General features: G+C 52.6%; 1 long non-coding RNA gene across 1 annotated transcript; it reads right to left on the reverse strand.

Annotated features, from left to right (window-relative positions):
• Positions 1-6,278: 6,278 nt before the first annotated feature.
• On the reverse strand, positions 6,279-16,501 carry LOC139183703 (uncharacterized). The gene is made up of 2 exons (XR_011567328.1): positions 15,116-16,501; positions 6,279-10,592 (listed from the first exon to the last, which is right to left on the reverse strand). It is a non-coding gene; the product is annotated as an uncharacterized lncRNA (long non-coding RNA).
• Positions 16,502-16,738: the final 237 nt, after the last annotated feature.

The following is a 16,738-nucleotide window of genomic DNA, read 5'->3' on the forward strand; positions in this document are numbered from 1 at the left end:
TCACAGCCCTGCTCTCATGTGTCCCCGGTGGAGCGGGGCGGGCGGACAGGGCGCACAGACTTTCCCTAGAAGCAGGTGTCACACTGCAGGGATGCGCCGGGGACCACCGCGCACAGGCGCACACACACAGCACACACACTGCACACACACCACACACATACACGCAGGGTACACACACACACACACGGCACACACGGTGCACACACACGGCACACACACTGCACACACACCACACACATACACACAGGGTACACACACACACACGGCACACACGGCACACACGGTGCACACACACAGGACACATGCTGCACACACACCACACACATACACGCAGGGTACACACACACACAGCACACACGGTGCACACACACAGGACACATGCTGCACACATACCACACACATACACGCAGGGTACACACACACACGGCACACACGGTGCACACACACAGCACACACACGGCACACACACCACACACAGGGCACACGCACAGCTCACATACGACACACACATATAGGACACACACGGCACATACAGGTCACACACACACGGCACACACAGGGTACACACACATACATGGCACCCATGGCACACACACAGACGACACACACACACATCCACACACAGCACTGACACAGCACACACACAGGACGCACACACAGGGAGCCTGAAGGGCCAGCAGCATGAGACCTGCTGCACCCCCAGGCCTCCGACCGCTGAGGCCCCTGAATTCGGGTGGGGGCGGCGCGGGCTGTGGCCCTGAGGCCTTACCATTGACCTTTCCCAGCCCTTGTCTGAGGTCAGGCCCCGCCCTGACACCCTCTAACCTGTGACCCCCTGGCCCCACCCTCACACCCTCTGACCTGTGACCCCTATGCCCCACCCTCACACCCTCTGACCTACGACCCCAGGCCCCACCCTCACATCCTCTGACCTGTGACCCCCCAGGCCCCGCCCTCACACCCTCTTACCCGTCTCCTCTGGTGGCAGCGCCTCTCCTGTCCGACACCTCTTCCCATGAGCTCGACCTCGGACCCCCTCACCATCCTCTCTGCAACAGATTTCTGTCCCCAACAGTCACCCCTGATCTCAGGGACGGAGTTAAAGCAGCCACCTGTGACCCGTTCCTCCCGGCCCACCCCTGTTGGGGACGGAAGCCCTCGTGAGCCAGCGCCTGGACGGCCTGCCGACAGGCCGTGAGTTCCAGGAGGAGACTCGCATGCCCAGGGCAGAGGTGCTCCCTGGCAGGGGTGCGCCCACACCCCCAGGGGCTCAGGAAGAACCCCGCCAGGCGCCGGCCGCCCAGCGGGCCTGCCTCCCTGCGCGCTGCGCCGCGCCCGCCGGGCCAGGCTCCTCGGGAAGCAGGAGTGCAGACGTTCCTCCCGCGGGCAGCAGGCTCCCGGCCAGCGGCTCTGAGGCACAGGGCAGGCGCGGGGTCACCTTGGAGTGGACAGGGAGCTTGACTCGCCTCCTCTGTTTTGTCCTGACACGGAGCTGCTGGCTGGGCCCAGTGGGTGGCAGGACCCAGGGCCAGCCTGCTGAGGAGGCAGGAGTGGCCAGAATGTCCGCTGCTGGGGAAGGGGGGGTCCTGAGACAGCAAGCAGGTGGTGCGGGTGGGGTGGGCAGTAGGGGGACTGGGGGTGGACACTGAGAAGTGACGGGAGGGCCTGCCTTCCGAGCCGAAGGGCTGAAAACATCCAACTGTACTCCCAGCGAAACTCCGCTGAAACCACAGAAAGGGGTGTCTAGGCGGCGAAACCCAGGCGCCGGCCTCGGGCCCCAGGTCTGCCCCTCGGCCTGAGGCGCTTTCTCCCATTCCCTCTGTGCAACCAGACCCCTAACTCTGGAGGGACACACCTCTGAGACACTGCCTTTTTCATAACGGTGGGGCGTACGCTCACCGCCTTCCCTACTTCCAAAAATCAGCACACAAGAAAGGGACCTGGGCCTGGAGCAGAGAGGGCTGTGGTTAGGCCGGGTGGAGTCCCACGGGGCTCGTGAGTCCCTGAGAGTCCCACGGGCTGCGGCTCAGCTCCAGTCAGCAACAGGGTGGGGAAGACCCTCCTGCACTGAGCTGAACGCTCAAGGTCAGCAGTGGCCCTTGAATAAGGGAAGAGGAGAAACTAATCTCTCTGTAGAAAGCTTTCCTAATCAAAACCATGCTGTGAGTGCAACACAAAAACTACCAATTAAACAAGAAAACAAGTCATTAAAATGGAAAGTCAGCAGAAAAAAACACAACCAAGATCACAGATAATGAAATTGTCAGAAATAAAACACAGAACAACAATAAAAAAATGACCAGTCAACAAGGGATAATTAGAAACAAACAGACAAATCTGGAAAAGAAAAATCATGTGGAATGACAGTCCTCAGCGGGTTGAACAGCTGAGCTGGGCATAGCTGGAGAAAGAATTAGTGAACTGGAAGATAGACCACCCAGAACGCAGCACAAAAACACAAAGAGATGGAAATACTCAAAAAGATAGGGGATGTACGAGACAGCAAAAGAGACACTGATGTATAGAACAGTCTTATGGACTCTGTGGGAGAGGGAGAGGGTGGAAAGATTTGGGAGAATGGCATTGAAACATGTAAAATATCATGTAAGAAACGAGTTGCCAGTCCAGGTTTGATGCACGATACTGGATGCATGGGGCTGGTGCACTGGGATGATCCAGAGGGATGGTATGGGGAGGGAGGAGGGAGGAGGGTTCAGGATGGGGAACACATGCATACCTGTGGTGGATTAATTTTGATATTTGGCAAAACTAATACAATTATGTAAAGTTTAAAAATAAAATAAAATTTAAAAAATAAAAGAGTAGACAAATTAAAAAAAAAAAGATAGGGGATGTAAATGACAAGTGATAAAATGTTTTAAATCAAACTCTGAAAGATATAATGGGGATAATGGGGAAGAAGTGATACGTAGAGAAAAAAGTGTGAAGTTGTAGAACTGGCTGAAATGAAAAGGTGTCTTCAGAGACAGAAAGCACAATGTGTCTCAAAGAGGATGAATGCATGAAAGCGACCCATGTCCAATCCGGGTAAAAAGCAAAAAACGAAGGGGTGGGGAGGCTGCTGCCCTTTTAAATCCCTGGGAGTCACTTCAGCTGGAGGGGGAGGCTGTCCCAACAATGAGGGAGGCGCAGCAACCATGGCCCCCACCTGTTCGTCTGCTCCTGTTATTAGAAGCAGCGGTGATGAGAGCACAGTCCCCAGTATCTGCTCAGTTCAGTTCAGTTGCTCAGTCGTGTCTGACTCTTTGCGACCCCATGGACTGCAGCATGCCAGGCCTCCCTGTCCATCACCAACTCCTGGAGTTTACTCAAACTCATGTCCATTGAGTCGGTGATGCCATCCAACCATCTCATCCTCTGTCATCCCCCTTTCCTCCCGCCTTCAATCTTTCCCAACGTTAGGGTCTTTTCAAATGAGTCAGTTCTTCACATCAGGTGGCCAAAGTATTGGAGCTTCAGCTTCAGCATCAGTTCTTCCAGTGAGTATTTAGGATTGATTTCCTTTAGGATGGACTGGTTTGATCTCCTTGCAGTCCAAGGCACTCTCAAGAGTCTTCTCCAACATCACAGTTAAGAAGCATCAATTCTTCGGTGCTCAGCCTTAATGCTGCAGCTCTCACATCCATATCTGAACACTGGAAAAACCATAGCTTTGACTAGACAGACCTTTGTCGGCAAAGTAACATCTCTGCTTTTTAATGTGCTGACTAGGTTGGTCATAGCTTTTCTTCCAAGGAGCAAGCATAGTTTAATTTCATGGCTGCAGTCACCATCTGCAGTGATTTTGGAGCCAAGAAGAGAAAGTCTGTCACTGTTTCTGTTGTTTCCCCATGTATTTGCCATGAAGTGATGGGACCGGATGCCATGATCCTGGTTTTTTGAATGTTGAGCTTTAAGCCAGCTTTTAAACTCTCCTCTTTCACTTTCATCAAGAGGCTGTTTAGTTGTTCTTCGCTTTCTGCTATAAGGGTGATGTCATCTGCGTATCTAAGGCTATTGAGATTTCTCCCAGCAATCTGGATTCCAGTTTGTGCTCCATCCAGCCCAGTATTTTGCCTAATGTACTCTGCATATAAGTTATTAAGCAGGGTGACAGTATGCAGCCTTGACGCACTCCTTTCCCGATTTGAAACCAGTCTATCGTTCCACGTCTGGTTTTAACTGTTGCTTCTTGACCTGCATACAGATTTCACAGGAAGCAGGTCAGGTGGTCTGGTATTCCCATCTCTTGAATTTTCCACAGTTGGTTGTGATCCACACAGTCAAAGGCTTTGGCATAGTCAATAAAAAAGAAGTAGATGTTCTCTGGAACTGTCTTGCTTTCTCAATGATCCAGCAGATGTTGGCAATTTGATTTCTGGTTCCTCTGCCTTTTCTAAATCCAGCTTGAACATCTGGAAGTTCTCAGTTCAGATACTGTTGAAGCCTGGCTTGGAGAATTTTGAGCATTACTTTGCTAGAGTGTGAGATGAGTGCAATTGTGCGGTAGCTTGAACATTCTTTGGCATTGCCTTTCTTTGGGATTGGAATGAAAACTGACCTTTTCCAGTCCTGCAGCCACTGCAGGGTTTTCCAAATTTGCTGGCATATTGAGTGCAGCACTTTCACAGCATAATCTTTTAGCATTTGAAATAGCTCAGCTGGAATTCCATCACCTCCACTAGCTTTGTTCGTAGTGATGCTTCCTAAGGCCCACTGGACTTCGCACTCCAGGATGTCTGGCTCCAATATCTGTACGGGGTCTTTTGTACCCACCCTGGTTCCTGTAAGCCGTGTGTAGGGTGCTCAAGTAGCAGGTGTGTGGCACCCCATCTAGTGACTCAGGGTTGAGGGGTGGGTAGCCGCTACCCACTGAGAGTACAGATTGACCAAAATTAACTACACTTTGCCATGCAAGGCTTCCCTTGGAAGCTGCAAGCCTCCAGAAGACTCCAGAGTTTCCAGAGTGTCACATTGGGGGATTCTGCCCCTGCAGTTGTCTGGGTGGGAGACAAGTTCTGACCTGCCAAGTGTTTCGTGCTGCGCCATCTTCCCCTGTCTTTCAACTCCCGTGTCTGTTGGGCGAATAGTGTTAGTTTCTTCACAGGAAAGCTGGTGTAAAAAGCGTTTTCTACTGGGCTGCCGTTGCCTTTCAGCGTTTTCAGCGGACGGGCTAGGAGGCACGTGTGCTGAAGCACATCTTTTAAAGTCCCTTGGTGTTAAAGTCTCTCAGTTGTTGGTCTGAAAATGTATCTAAGCCTCATTCTTGAAAGACGGTATTGAGGTCACGACTCTGGGTTGCCAGCTCGTTGCTCTCAGTATGTTAGAAGCTCTGTTGGGTTGCCTTCTGACTCCCTTGCTTACTGTTGAGAAATTGCTGTCTTTCCCACAAACACTCCTGTATAGGCGATCTCTCCTCCTCCTCTGGGTCCTTGGAAAGTCTTTGCTCAACAAAATGACAGAAGTCCCTCCCTATCAGCCATTGCTTTACGTGGAAATGGATTAAATGTTCTAATCCAAAGACAGACACTGGCAGAATGGATTAAAACACATGACCCAACTATATATGGTCTGCAAGAGACTCACTTTAAATCCAAAGACTCAGAGAAATTGAAACTGAAAGGGCAGAAAAAGACACTCCTGCAAATGGGAACCAGGAGAGCAAGGCTGGCTACACAAGCGTCACAAAATAGGCCTTAAATGAAAATAGTTACCAGAGCCTAAGGCACTAAATACTAATGAAGCCTGCAATACAGCGACAAAATATAGGTTATAAATATCTGCACGCCTGATGATAAAACATCAAAAACATATGAAGCAAAAACAGACAAAATTGAAGGAAGAAATAGCTTGACAATAATAGAAGGAGACTTCAGTACCCCACTCACAGTAATGGACAGAACAAGCAGTCAGAAAGTAAGTCAGGAAACAGAGGACTTAACCAACACAGCAAGCTAACTAGATCTAACAGAGGTGCCCAGAACACTCTACCAACGACACGCACACCATCTTCTCAAGTACACGCAGGACGCTTTACAGACTAGACCGTACATCAGGCCACGTGTGTGTGTGTTAGTCACTCGGTCACGTGCAACTCTGCGATCTTACGGACTGCAGCCTGCCAGGCTCCTCTGTCCATGGGATTCTTCAGGCAAGAATACTGTAGTGGGGTGCCATTCCCTTCTCCAGGGGATCTTCCTGACCCAGGGATTGAACCCAGATCTCCTGCATTGCAGGCAGATTCTCTACAGAGCCACCAGGGAAGCCCAGGCCACATATCAAGTCTTAATCGATTTTAAAAGATTCAGTTCAGTTCAGTCTCTCAGTCGTGTCCGACTCTTTGCGACCCCATGAATTGCAGCACGCCAGGCCTCCCTGTCCATCACCAACTCCCTGAGTTTACTCAAACTTATGTCCATCGAGTCGGTGAGGCCATCCAGCCATCTCATCCTCTGTCGTCCCCTTCTCCTTCTGCCCCCAATCCCTCCCAGCATCAGAGTCTTTTCCATGGAAATGAGTCAACTCTTCGCATGAGGTGGCCAAAGTATTGGAGTTTCAGCTTCAGCATCATTCCTTCCAAAGAAATCCCAGGGCTGATCTCCTTTAGAATGGACAGGTTGGATCTCCTTGCAGTCCAAGGGACTCTCAAGAGTCTTCTCCAACACCACAGTTCAAAAGCATCAATTCTTCGGCGCTCAGCCTTCTTCACAGTGATATCATCCAAAGTATCTTCTGCAACCACCACAGGATGAAGTTAGAAATCAACAACAACAGAGGTGAAACTAGAACACTCACAACTTTGTGGAAATTAAACAACACACTCTTAAACCAGTGGATTAAAGAAGGAAGCACAAGGAAATTGGAAAATGCTTAGGGGCAAATGAAAATTCATGCATGCATGCCGCCAGGCTCCTCTGTCCATGGGATTCTCCAGGCAAGAATATTGGAGTGGATTGTTATGCCCTCCTCCAGGGGATCTTCCTGACCCAGGGATCGAACCCACATCTCCTGTGTGGCAGGCGGATTCTTTACCACTGAGCCACCAGGGAAGTTGAAAATGGAGATACAACACACCAAAACATATGGAATGCAGCGAAAGTAGTGCTAACGGGGGAAACTGCAGCTGTGAACAGGCTTCCCAAGCGGTGCAAGGGGTAAAGAATCTGCCTGCCAATGCAGGAGACGCAAGAGGTGTGGGTTCAGTCCCTGCATTGGGAAGATCCCCTGGAGAAGGAAATGGCAACCCACTCCAGTATTTCTTATCTGGAGAATTCCATGAACAGAGGAGCCTGGTGGGCTACAGCCACGGGGTCACAAAGAGTCGGACATAACTGAGCGCACACACATGCACAGCTATAAACACATGAAAAATAGGAAAGATGTCAAGTCAACAACATATCTTTAAAATCTAAGGAACTAGAAGAGGAAGAAAGAACTACACGCAAAGCTAGCAGAAGGAAGGAAATAATAAAGATTAGAGCAGAGATAAACAAAACCGAGAAGAGAAAAACAGTAAAGAAAATCAATGAAACCAAAAGCTTGCTTTTTGAAAACATCAGCAAAACTGACAAACCTTCACCCAGACGGACTAAGGAAGAAAGAGAGGAGACTGAGCTCACCAGAGTCGGGGATGGAAGCAGGAGCATTAAAATCCACGGAATAAAAGGCCAGACGGACCAAGGAAGAAAGAGAGAAGACTGAGCTTACCAGAGTCGGGGATGGAAGCAGGAGCATTAAAATCCACGGGATAAAAGGCCAGACGGACCAAGGAAGAAAGAGAGAAGACTGAACTTACCAGAGTCGGGGATGGAAGCAGGAGCATTAAAATCCACAGAATAAAAGGGATCTCAAGAGTACTATGAGCAACTGTACACAAATTAGATAATTTAGTTGAAATGGACAAATTCCTGGAAATACAAAACCCACCAGGTACTGGATCACACAGGAATAGAAATATAACTAGTAAGGAAATTGAATCAGTAGTAACAGCAATAATAAATCTCTCAACAAAGAAACTGGACCTAATAGCCTCACTGCTGAATTCCAAGAAACATTGAATGAGGAACTAATACCAACCCTTCTCAAACTTTTCATAAAAACTTAAGAGGCAGGGACACTTCCTAACTCATTATTTGAGGCATTACCCTGAACCAAAACCAAACAGACACTACAGGAAAACTACAGACAAATATCTTTTATGAGCATGGATGCAAAAATCATCAACAAAATATTTGCAAACTGAATTCAACAGCATATGAAAAGGCTGTACACCATGACCACAGCAGGACCACTGGTATCTTGGCCTGTGTTGCTAGGCAGCAGGATGCCCATGCCTGTTCCTCCCAATGCGGTTCTCAGCCCAGATCGGGTGGAGCATCTAGAGGGAGTCAATCCTTGCCCTCAGAGCTGGTCCACGGGGCAGCAGCGTCCCATTGGTCCAAGATGCACATTGAAAACTGATGAGGGAAAACAACCTCTGATCTAGAATTTGCTTTAAAATACGCCAGGAAAAGTGTGAGTGCGCATGTGTGGGTTAGATGAAATAAGATTGGGGTTCATTGCGCAATCCCCTGGTTTTATGTGTTGAAATTCCATAATGAAAGTTCAGTGGAAGTGCGTGGAGTTGGAGTAGAGATGCCTCGCCGGGACGTCTTCCAGGGGTCAGGCTGTGACACAGTAACAGTAGACATTCTGGAGGTTCCCCATGAGCCAGGGTTCCTACTCTAAGCACGTCACACATGTATCACATGGGCTTTACAATGCCCCATGAGGCAGAGTCTATTATCACCCCAGTCCTGCCGGTGAGGAGACTGAGCCGCCTCAGTCTCATAGGAGGCACGTGTGGACGGAGCAGCCCAGACTGGCCCATGTTCAGGCTAACACCCCCTGTAGTGCTGTTCACGGGCCCATGTTCAGGCTGTGAACACCCCCTGTAGCACTGTTCACGGGCCCATGTTCAGCCTGTGAACACCCCCTGTAGCGCTGTTCACAGGCCCGTGTTCAACCTGTGAACACCCCCTGTAGCGCTGTTCACGGACCCCTGTTCAGGCTGTGAACACCCCCTGTAGCGCTGTTCACGGGCCCATGTTCAGCCTGTGAACACCCCCTGTAGCGCTGTTCACGGGCCCCTGTTCAGGCTCTGAACACCCCCTGAAGCACTGTTCACGGGCCCATGTTCAGCCTGTGAACACCCCCTGTAGCGCTGTTCACAGGCCCATGTTCAGGCTCTGAACACCCCCTGTAGCGCTGTTCACGGGCCCCTGTTCAGGCTGTGAACACCCCCTGAAGCACTGTTCACAGGCCCGTGTTCAGCCTGTGGACACCCCCTGTAGCACTGTTCACAGGCCGTGTTCAGCCTGTGAAAACCCCCTGCAGCGCTGTTCACGGGCCCGTGTTCAGGCTGTGGACACCCCCTGTAGTGCTCTTCACGGGCCCCTGTTCAGGCTGTGAACACCCCCTGAAGCACTGTTCACAGGCCCGTGTTCAGCCTGTGAAAACCCCCTGCAGCGCTGTTCACGGGCCCGTGTTCAGGCTGTGGACACCCCCTGAAGCACTGTTCACAGGCCCGTGTTCAGCCTGTGAAAACCCCCTGTAGCACTGTTCACAGGCCGTGTTCAGGCTGTGGACACCCCCTGTAGCGCTTCTCAGAGGGACAGCCTGGCGGCTGCTACGGTCTGAATCTGTATGCTGGAATCCCGACGCCCCGCCGTGATGGTGTCAAGACGGGGCCCCAGGAGGTGACAGCTGGGACCACTGCCTTCACAGGACGCCCCTCAGAGCTCCCTCACCCCTCGTCCTGTGTGAGGACTCAGTGTGAGGGCGGCCATCCGTGGACGGAAGCAGGCCCTCACCAGACACCGCCGGCCTCCAGGACCGTGAGAAAGCAACGTCTGTGGTGTTTGGCTGTAATGGCCCAAACAGACAGAGACAAAGGCCAGGGAGGGGCCGGGGTGCCGCGGGGTCCCACAGGGAGGACCCAGCACGATCCCTGAGCACAGGCGGGGACGGCCCCCAGGGCCAGGAGGGCCGGGGCGGGTCATGGTGGAGACACTGCCGAGGACCTCTGCTCAGCAGCCGTGGCCTGCACCAGGCCTGCGTGCAGCCCCGCCCAGCCGCACGCACCTCGTCCTGGAGGCCCCTGCGTGCCTGGTGCGCAGCCAGGGCCTCACCTGCGCCCAGCACCGCGAGCTGCGGAGACAGCCGCCCCCCCACCCGCCGCCGCCCGACAGAAGGGGGCCTGCTGCCAGCCAGAGTTCTCACGGCTCAAAGGCCGGTCAGTGAACAACCCCGTCACAGGACCCGTCTCTTAACCCAAAAGCAAGCCTGCGCTTTCTCCCCCTTTTCTGCTTGTTTCGAGTGCTCATAAGTACTTGATGTATTATTTTGATGATATACTTGCATTTTTTAAAAAAACAATGCATACGTGCAGAAGCGGGTGAGATCCACGTAAGTCCATGGTCATAGTTCAGCGCACTCCGCCAAGGCCAGAGTCCCGTCTCCTCGGGGGCGGTGCCATCCCCTGGTTGTGGAAGAGGTCACCTCTGGGGGCTCGGGGGATGGGACTGTTTCTGCAACTTCTCGTGTCTGTAAACCTTCAAAACCAAAGACATAAAGAGAGAACACTGGGCGGGGTCTGGGGAAGGGCAGCAGGCGCGCTAGTCGGCCGCGAAGGTGGCCAGAAGCAGCCCCTGAAGCAGCCCAAGAAGCAAGCCAGGGAGACGGACAGAAGGTGAGGAAGAAGGAAGGAAGGAAGCGCCGGAGAGGCTCAGGAGCCGACAGCGCGGGTGGCGGGAAAGGCCCCCGGCCCCAGCTGGAATTCAGAAATCTGGCAAAGAGTGAGCTGCCCTTTGTGCCTCCTGACCCTTGGTTCCATCCTCTTTAAGCATCTGGATCCCCTGCCCTCACGTCTGTTGCCACCTATAACTACAGTGAAGTGTCGTCTTGGAGCCCAGTGTACATTTAAGAACGTGCTGTGCTAAGTCGCTCAGTTACGTCCAACTCTTTACAATCCCATTGACTGTGGCCTGCGAGGCTCCTCTGTCCATGGGATTCTCCAGGCAAGAGTACTGGAGTGGGTTCCCATTTCCTCCTCCAGGGGATCTTTGTAACTCGGGGATTGAACCCACATCTCCTGCATCTCTTATCTCTTGCGTTGGCAGGTGGGTTCTTTAGCACTAGAGCCACCGGGGAATAAACATTTGTTAAAAAAAAAAAAAAAGAAAAGGAAAAACATTGGCTGCCAGAGCTGAAATGTAGTAAATCACACCGGGCGACTGTAACTGTTTTTAATGAGGAAACGGATCCTTGGAGGTGAGGACTGGGGTCACAGTCAGGCTCTCGTCTGGCCCCATCCCGGGCCGGAAGCTCTCCCTTCAGCACCTGCGTCTTCCTCCACCCTGCATCCTCGCCAGCCTCCCTCCCTGACCTCCTGCCAAGCGGCCATCACTGGGCGTGCGCTGGGTGTGGCACTCTGGGGAGTCCTCCTCGGCTGGTCCCTCTGGGGAGTCCTCCTCGGCTTGTCCCTCAGCCTCACCGTCCTTCATTCCCTCGGAGCACTTCAAAGTCCTTAACAGTAGCAGGTCCCAAGGAATGCTGATGTCGCACTGAGCGCGGCCCTGGGGCTCCCTGGGACTTGCAATCACCTGCCCAGGTGCAGCCACCACGTGTCACTTCTCACAAAAATCAATTTACAAACAACGAACCAGTGAAATACAAATACTCCGCAGGTAGTACCGCCTGCAGTTGATCCATTTCCAAAGAGGCAGTACAGGGGTGGCTAAAGCAACAGAAATGCACAAGTTAACGTTTCTTTTGAGTTTTTGTTTTTCGCTTTCAACTGCTTTTTACTTCCACGCTGGGGAACGAGAGGAGAAATGCATAATAGAAGACATTCCGAGCGACACCCTGATAACAGGTGGGTTAAATGAGTTGCTGAACATTGAACTCAGGGTGCTGTCTTATGGCTATCAAGGTTATTATGCTAACTTCTTGATGTTTAAGTTATTTGGCAGAGAGAATCACCCTGTACAGTTTTCTCTTGAGACGTTTTTTGCATATCAAATTATGCAAAACTGACTTGAAAATAGGCTTAAGAGTGAATTGCGTAATTCATAAAACAGGAAAGCCAGACACAAGAGCACAGAACCCAGGCTTGATTTGTTTTTCCGGTTGTCAGGTCTCCTTCAGTTAAACAATCTCTGATGCCATGAATCATGCTGATTGTGGTTGAATTCTTGCAAGATGACCAAGGTCTCTAGACTGGTTCAGTAACGCAAGACAAAGCAGCAGAGGTCAGGGTGTCTTCTGAACTTCAGCCTCGTAACAGGAGGCTGATTTTATGACATAAAAAGAGAAGCAGGAGCTCAATCTAGCAGCATTTTCCACAAGTGCTGATTACGTATTTTTACACACAACTCAGCCTTACGTTGAATGTTGTTGAATTCTCCTCTCAATTTATCTTGGCCATCACATCTGAGTGTTCTGTTGCAAAGTGTTATAACTCATCCTGCAAAAAACCCCAGGAGATGCAGCAAGCGTGGATGCAAAGAGAGAGACTGCAGGGTGAGAGCCTGGGGTGAGGGATGGGGAGAACGCAGGTGAAGACCTCTCCTGCATCTGCGGCTGCAGTGGGCAGAAGCTGTGTCTATGGCCGCAGGGAGTTAACAAAACCACCCGGATCTAACCCCAGAGCTGCCGGGAATCGCCATCTGCCCTGGGCAAGCTCCTAGCCTCTCTGCTGCATTTGCAAAGTGGGATAAAAAATAACAACACCGATTCCTTTCTGTTGTGATGAGGATGGGACTGATACTTGCACGGCTCCTGGAAGCCAGCAGGCACACAGAAGGCACCGTGTTTGCTGCTGTTCCCCGGCCGGACCCTCTTGCCCCCAGGCCGCGCCGAGTCCCTGGCTCTCCGGCAGCTGGCTGTTCTCCTGGTAACCTGGGGGGTTTCCAACCTGCACTCGCAGGGGCAGAGAAGGAGGACAGGGACAGGAGCGGCCTGCCCACCAGCCTGCTGGTGGTCCGCCGGCTGTGCAGACTTGGCCTGGACATGCCCACAACACAAGCCCAAGAAACAGCCGGCCCAGGTGAGGGTCTGAGGCAGGAAGGCAGGTGCGGCAGGATGGCGTCTGGCAGCTGTGCGGGAACAGGCCCCGAGTCAGGGACTCCCGAGAGTCTGGGACACGGCTCCGCGCAGCCCTCCTTGTCCTGCCCTGCTCCCCACCTCCCGCCTGCCTCCGTCTCTGTCCCCTGCCCCGAGGTCCCCTCAGCCACCACCCCCAGCAGCCACACAGAGTTAGAGTCAGCTACTCGTCGTCTACTGCAACTACAGGGAAAATGTGAAACATGTCAGGACATATGTTTCAATTTTTCTCTAGAAGAGAATATGGTCCTAGAGTCCTAATATGCTAAAGGAGAAAAATGGAAAAAATGCTCAGTTTTTTTTAAAAGGCAAAAAAGAAGGGGAAGAGGAACAAGGAACAAATAGGACAAATGAAAAGCAAACAGCGACACGGTGGCTTAAACCCAACTACGTTTCACAGTAAAGAGGGCTCAGCTGGCAAAGATCCTGCCTGCAGTGCAGGAAACCCCGGGTGGATCCCTGGGTTGGGAAGATCCCCTGGAGAAGGGAAAGGCAGGCCACGCACTGCAATATTCTGGCCTGGAGAATTCCATGACTGTATAGTCCACGGGGTCACAGAGCGTCAGACACGACTGAGCGACCAGCACGTTCACTTTCAAGTGTAAATGGGCAAAATTCTCCAATGAAAAGACAAAGATTGTCATGCTAAACTTAAAAAAAAAACACGTGGGACTTCCCTGGTGGCACAGGGAGTACAAATCCGCCTGCCAATGCAGGGGACATGGGTTCGATCCCTGGTCGGGAAGATCCCACATGCCACGGAGCAACTGAAGCTCTAGGGTTGCAGCCGTTGAGCCTCAGCCTGAGAGCTGTGCTCTGCAACCAGAGAAAGCCCCTGGGCAGCAACAAAGGCCCGGCCCGGCCAAAAATAAACAAGGCAACCCATTTTCCTTCAAAAAAGGCGCAACTATACGCTGTTTCCAAACAAACCACTTTAAATATATGGAAAGGTTGAAAGTGAGCAAATGGGAAAAGACATACCTTGTAAATATAAACCAAACCGAAGTTGGTGTAATCAAAGGAGATTTTAAGAAAATAAATATGACCAGAGTTAAAGAGACAAAAATCACTGAGGCCAGGTTTAGTAATAGATGCTTCAGAGGTGCTTCCTACTTTTATGAACTTCTTTTAGAAGAATTTTGAACATGATGGACCATCACGTAAGTCTCTATTCTTGTCATTATTTTTCCTTTAATTATGATCAGATCTTTAATCATCGGCCCACTTTGATGCGCCAAATAGTATAACAGCACACCCCCAAATACAATTCTCGAAACATTTCCCTTAAAAATCCTTTTATAACAAACTTTGCTGCGCTTCTACTGTGCCTCTGTTCACCGGGTGTTGCAAGCCCCTTCGTCTACACCTCAGCCGTCTGCGGGCAGCGTGCATTCATTCCCAACCACAGCGGGCTCTGCGTGGTGCGGCTGCCTGCTCCACAGGCAATTGTGTCCACTCCCTGCCTCACTGAACTAGCGCTAAACCTTTGCTGCCTATCACACCCTGACTTCCGCTCAGCGACACTGGGTCATAAGAGCACAGGTCAGATCCTACTCGGTTAAGAAGTGCCAATCAAGAACACGCTATAATAAATGCTTAGATCACCAAAGTGGGAAAACAGATGTTAAAACTTTCTGGGGATCTGTGGGGACCTGAGAACAGGTCAAGACACCCCGTGTCCAGGAAGAGCCTGCGGCAGCGCTGCCTTCTCTCCTGCCAACTTGGAGTTCCAAAGGGGTCCAGGGAAACACACCTTCCAGATGCTGAAGGGAGGTGACCTCAGGGCCATTTGGTCAAATCTGGACCTGAAAGTGTGTTTTTGCTCCTGGGGGCTAAAAATAGGCCGCAGGGCATCTGAGCAGTCAGCAGCCAGGTGCCCAGGGGAGGCCGCTAAGGGCACCGCAGGCGGGCAGCGTGTGCAGGCGGTGCCCCCGCCGCCAACGTTTGTTGACTCTGAGCCCCGTCTCCTCACCTGTGAGCTGGAGCAGCTGGTGGCCCCTGACAGCCACAGGTGTGTGTGCGGACTTCCTCCCACCCTCCTGGACTCCGTCTCCAACCTGGCCAGCTTGGCCTCCCAGGGTCTGTCTGAGGCTTCCTGGGAAGCAGGGTGGCCTCGACTCTGACTCCAACCCTTCCCTGAAAGGGAGGAAATTTCTGAGAAGAGCCTGGAATTCCTGTGTTGAAGGTTAAAAGGGGAAGGGCTCAGACCACCCCGGTGTGGGGGTGCAGGGTCTGAGAGCCCCTGTGTCCTCTCCGTGGTGGGGGCTCTGGCTCAGGTTCTGAGCTCTGAGCCAGGCCTCACCTGCAGGCTCCCCTCGCCTGGCCCCTCTCCCTCCCTCTCCTGGGCTGGCGCCCCTGTAATGAACCACTTGTGCCTGAATCCTTGGCTCAGGCGAGGGAGGCTCCCAGGCCTCACGCTCCCCTGCGGTGAGGACTGACGGTCCTCCTCCTCCTTGACTTCCTCCTCCTCCACACCTCCTGGTCTCCGGGAGGCTTTGCACTTGAAGGAAAGAAACTACAGAACCCCAGGAGCTGGCCCAGCGCCAGAGTCACGTTCAAGGACATTTCAGAAGGGAGCGACCAGGAGCGAGACTTCACTGCCTCTGAATTCTAATTCTTTTCTTTTCTTGGCCAGGCCACGGGGCATGCAGGGTCTTTGTTCCTCGACCAAGGGCTGCCCCCGGCAGTGGAAGTGCAGGCCTGAGGGCTGGACCTCCAGGGAGTTCCCTCCTGGCTTTCCTTTTAACGAACAGTCTCCCGCACATGGTCAATGCGCTGCATGGCGCCTCTCCCCTCGCTTGGCGCCTGCCTTTGTAGAAACTCACGGCCCGGTTTAATGTGTCTGCAGGGACCAGCAAGCAGGTGGCTGCAGTGCCCGTCAGGCGGTCACTGAGCTGATGCTCCCTGGAGTCCCTCGTCCCTCTCCTCTCTCTCCCCTCGAGAGACCTTGCTGCCCGAGTTCATCAAAAAACCCGGAGCTTGTTTTTAAAGAGCGTCGCTAAGAAGAACTAAGAGAAGCAGAATAAAGGGACACGACAGATTTGACTGAAGTTTCCAAACAAGTCTCTGGGGCACAGGTTTCGTGCCATGTTGGCTGCAGTGCCCACCTGCCTCAGGCCCCTCCAGATGCCAGGGATCCGAGGACCCAGGTCCCAGAGAAGCGTCTGCTCTCCCGGCGTCTCCTGGCAACACCATGGTTCTGACAGCAGAGCGAGTGTGCGAGGAAGATCACACCTCTGCACACCACGGGACGGAGGACTGTCCCATGGTCAGGGGAGGAGGCCCGGCCGGGGAGCAGCTGCCGCCCACAGGAGAGGCGATGCGGGAACGGCCAGGGGCGGGCAGAAAGGCTCTGACTCCACGCCCGGCGGCGACTCAAGGCCCAGCCCTAGACGCGGCTGCACACCCACGGGTCAGAAAACAGGAAGTGGCTGGGGTGCTGGCAGGTGTAGGTCCCCGGCTCCGGGCCTAGCCCTCACCCCGACACGCATGGCGCCCCCGGAAGATGAACACACGCCCAGCCTGGATCCGGGTACACGCAGGACTTGCCCAACAGAAACGCACACGAGCTCAGGAGACCCTTAAGAGCAGCGCG

This window comes from Bos indicus, chromosome 6, assembly GCF_029378745.1.
Source record: "Bos indicus isolate NIAB-ARS_2022 breed Sahiwal x Tharparkar chromosome 6, NIAB-ARS_B.indTharparkar_mat_pri_1.0, whole genome shotgun sequence".
Lineage (NCBI taxonomy): Eukaryota > Metazoa > Chordata > Mammalia > Artiodactyla > Bovidae > Bos > Bos indicus.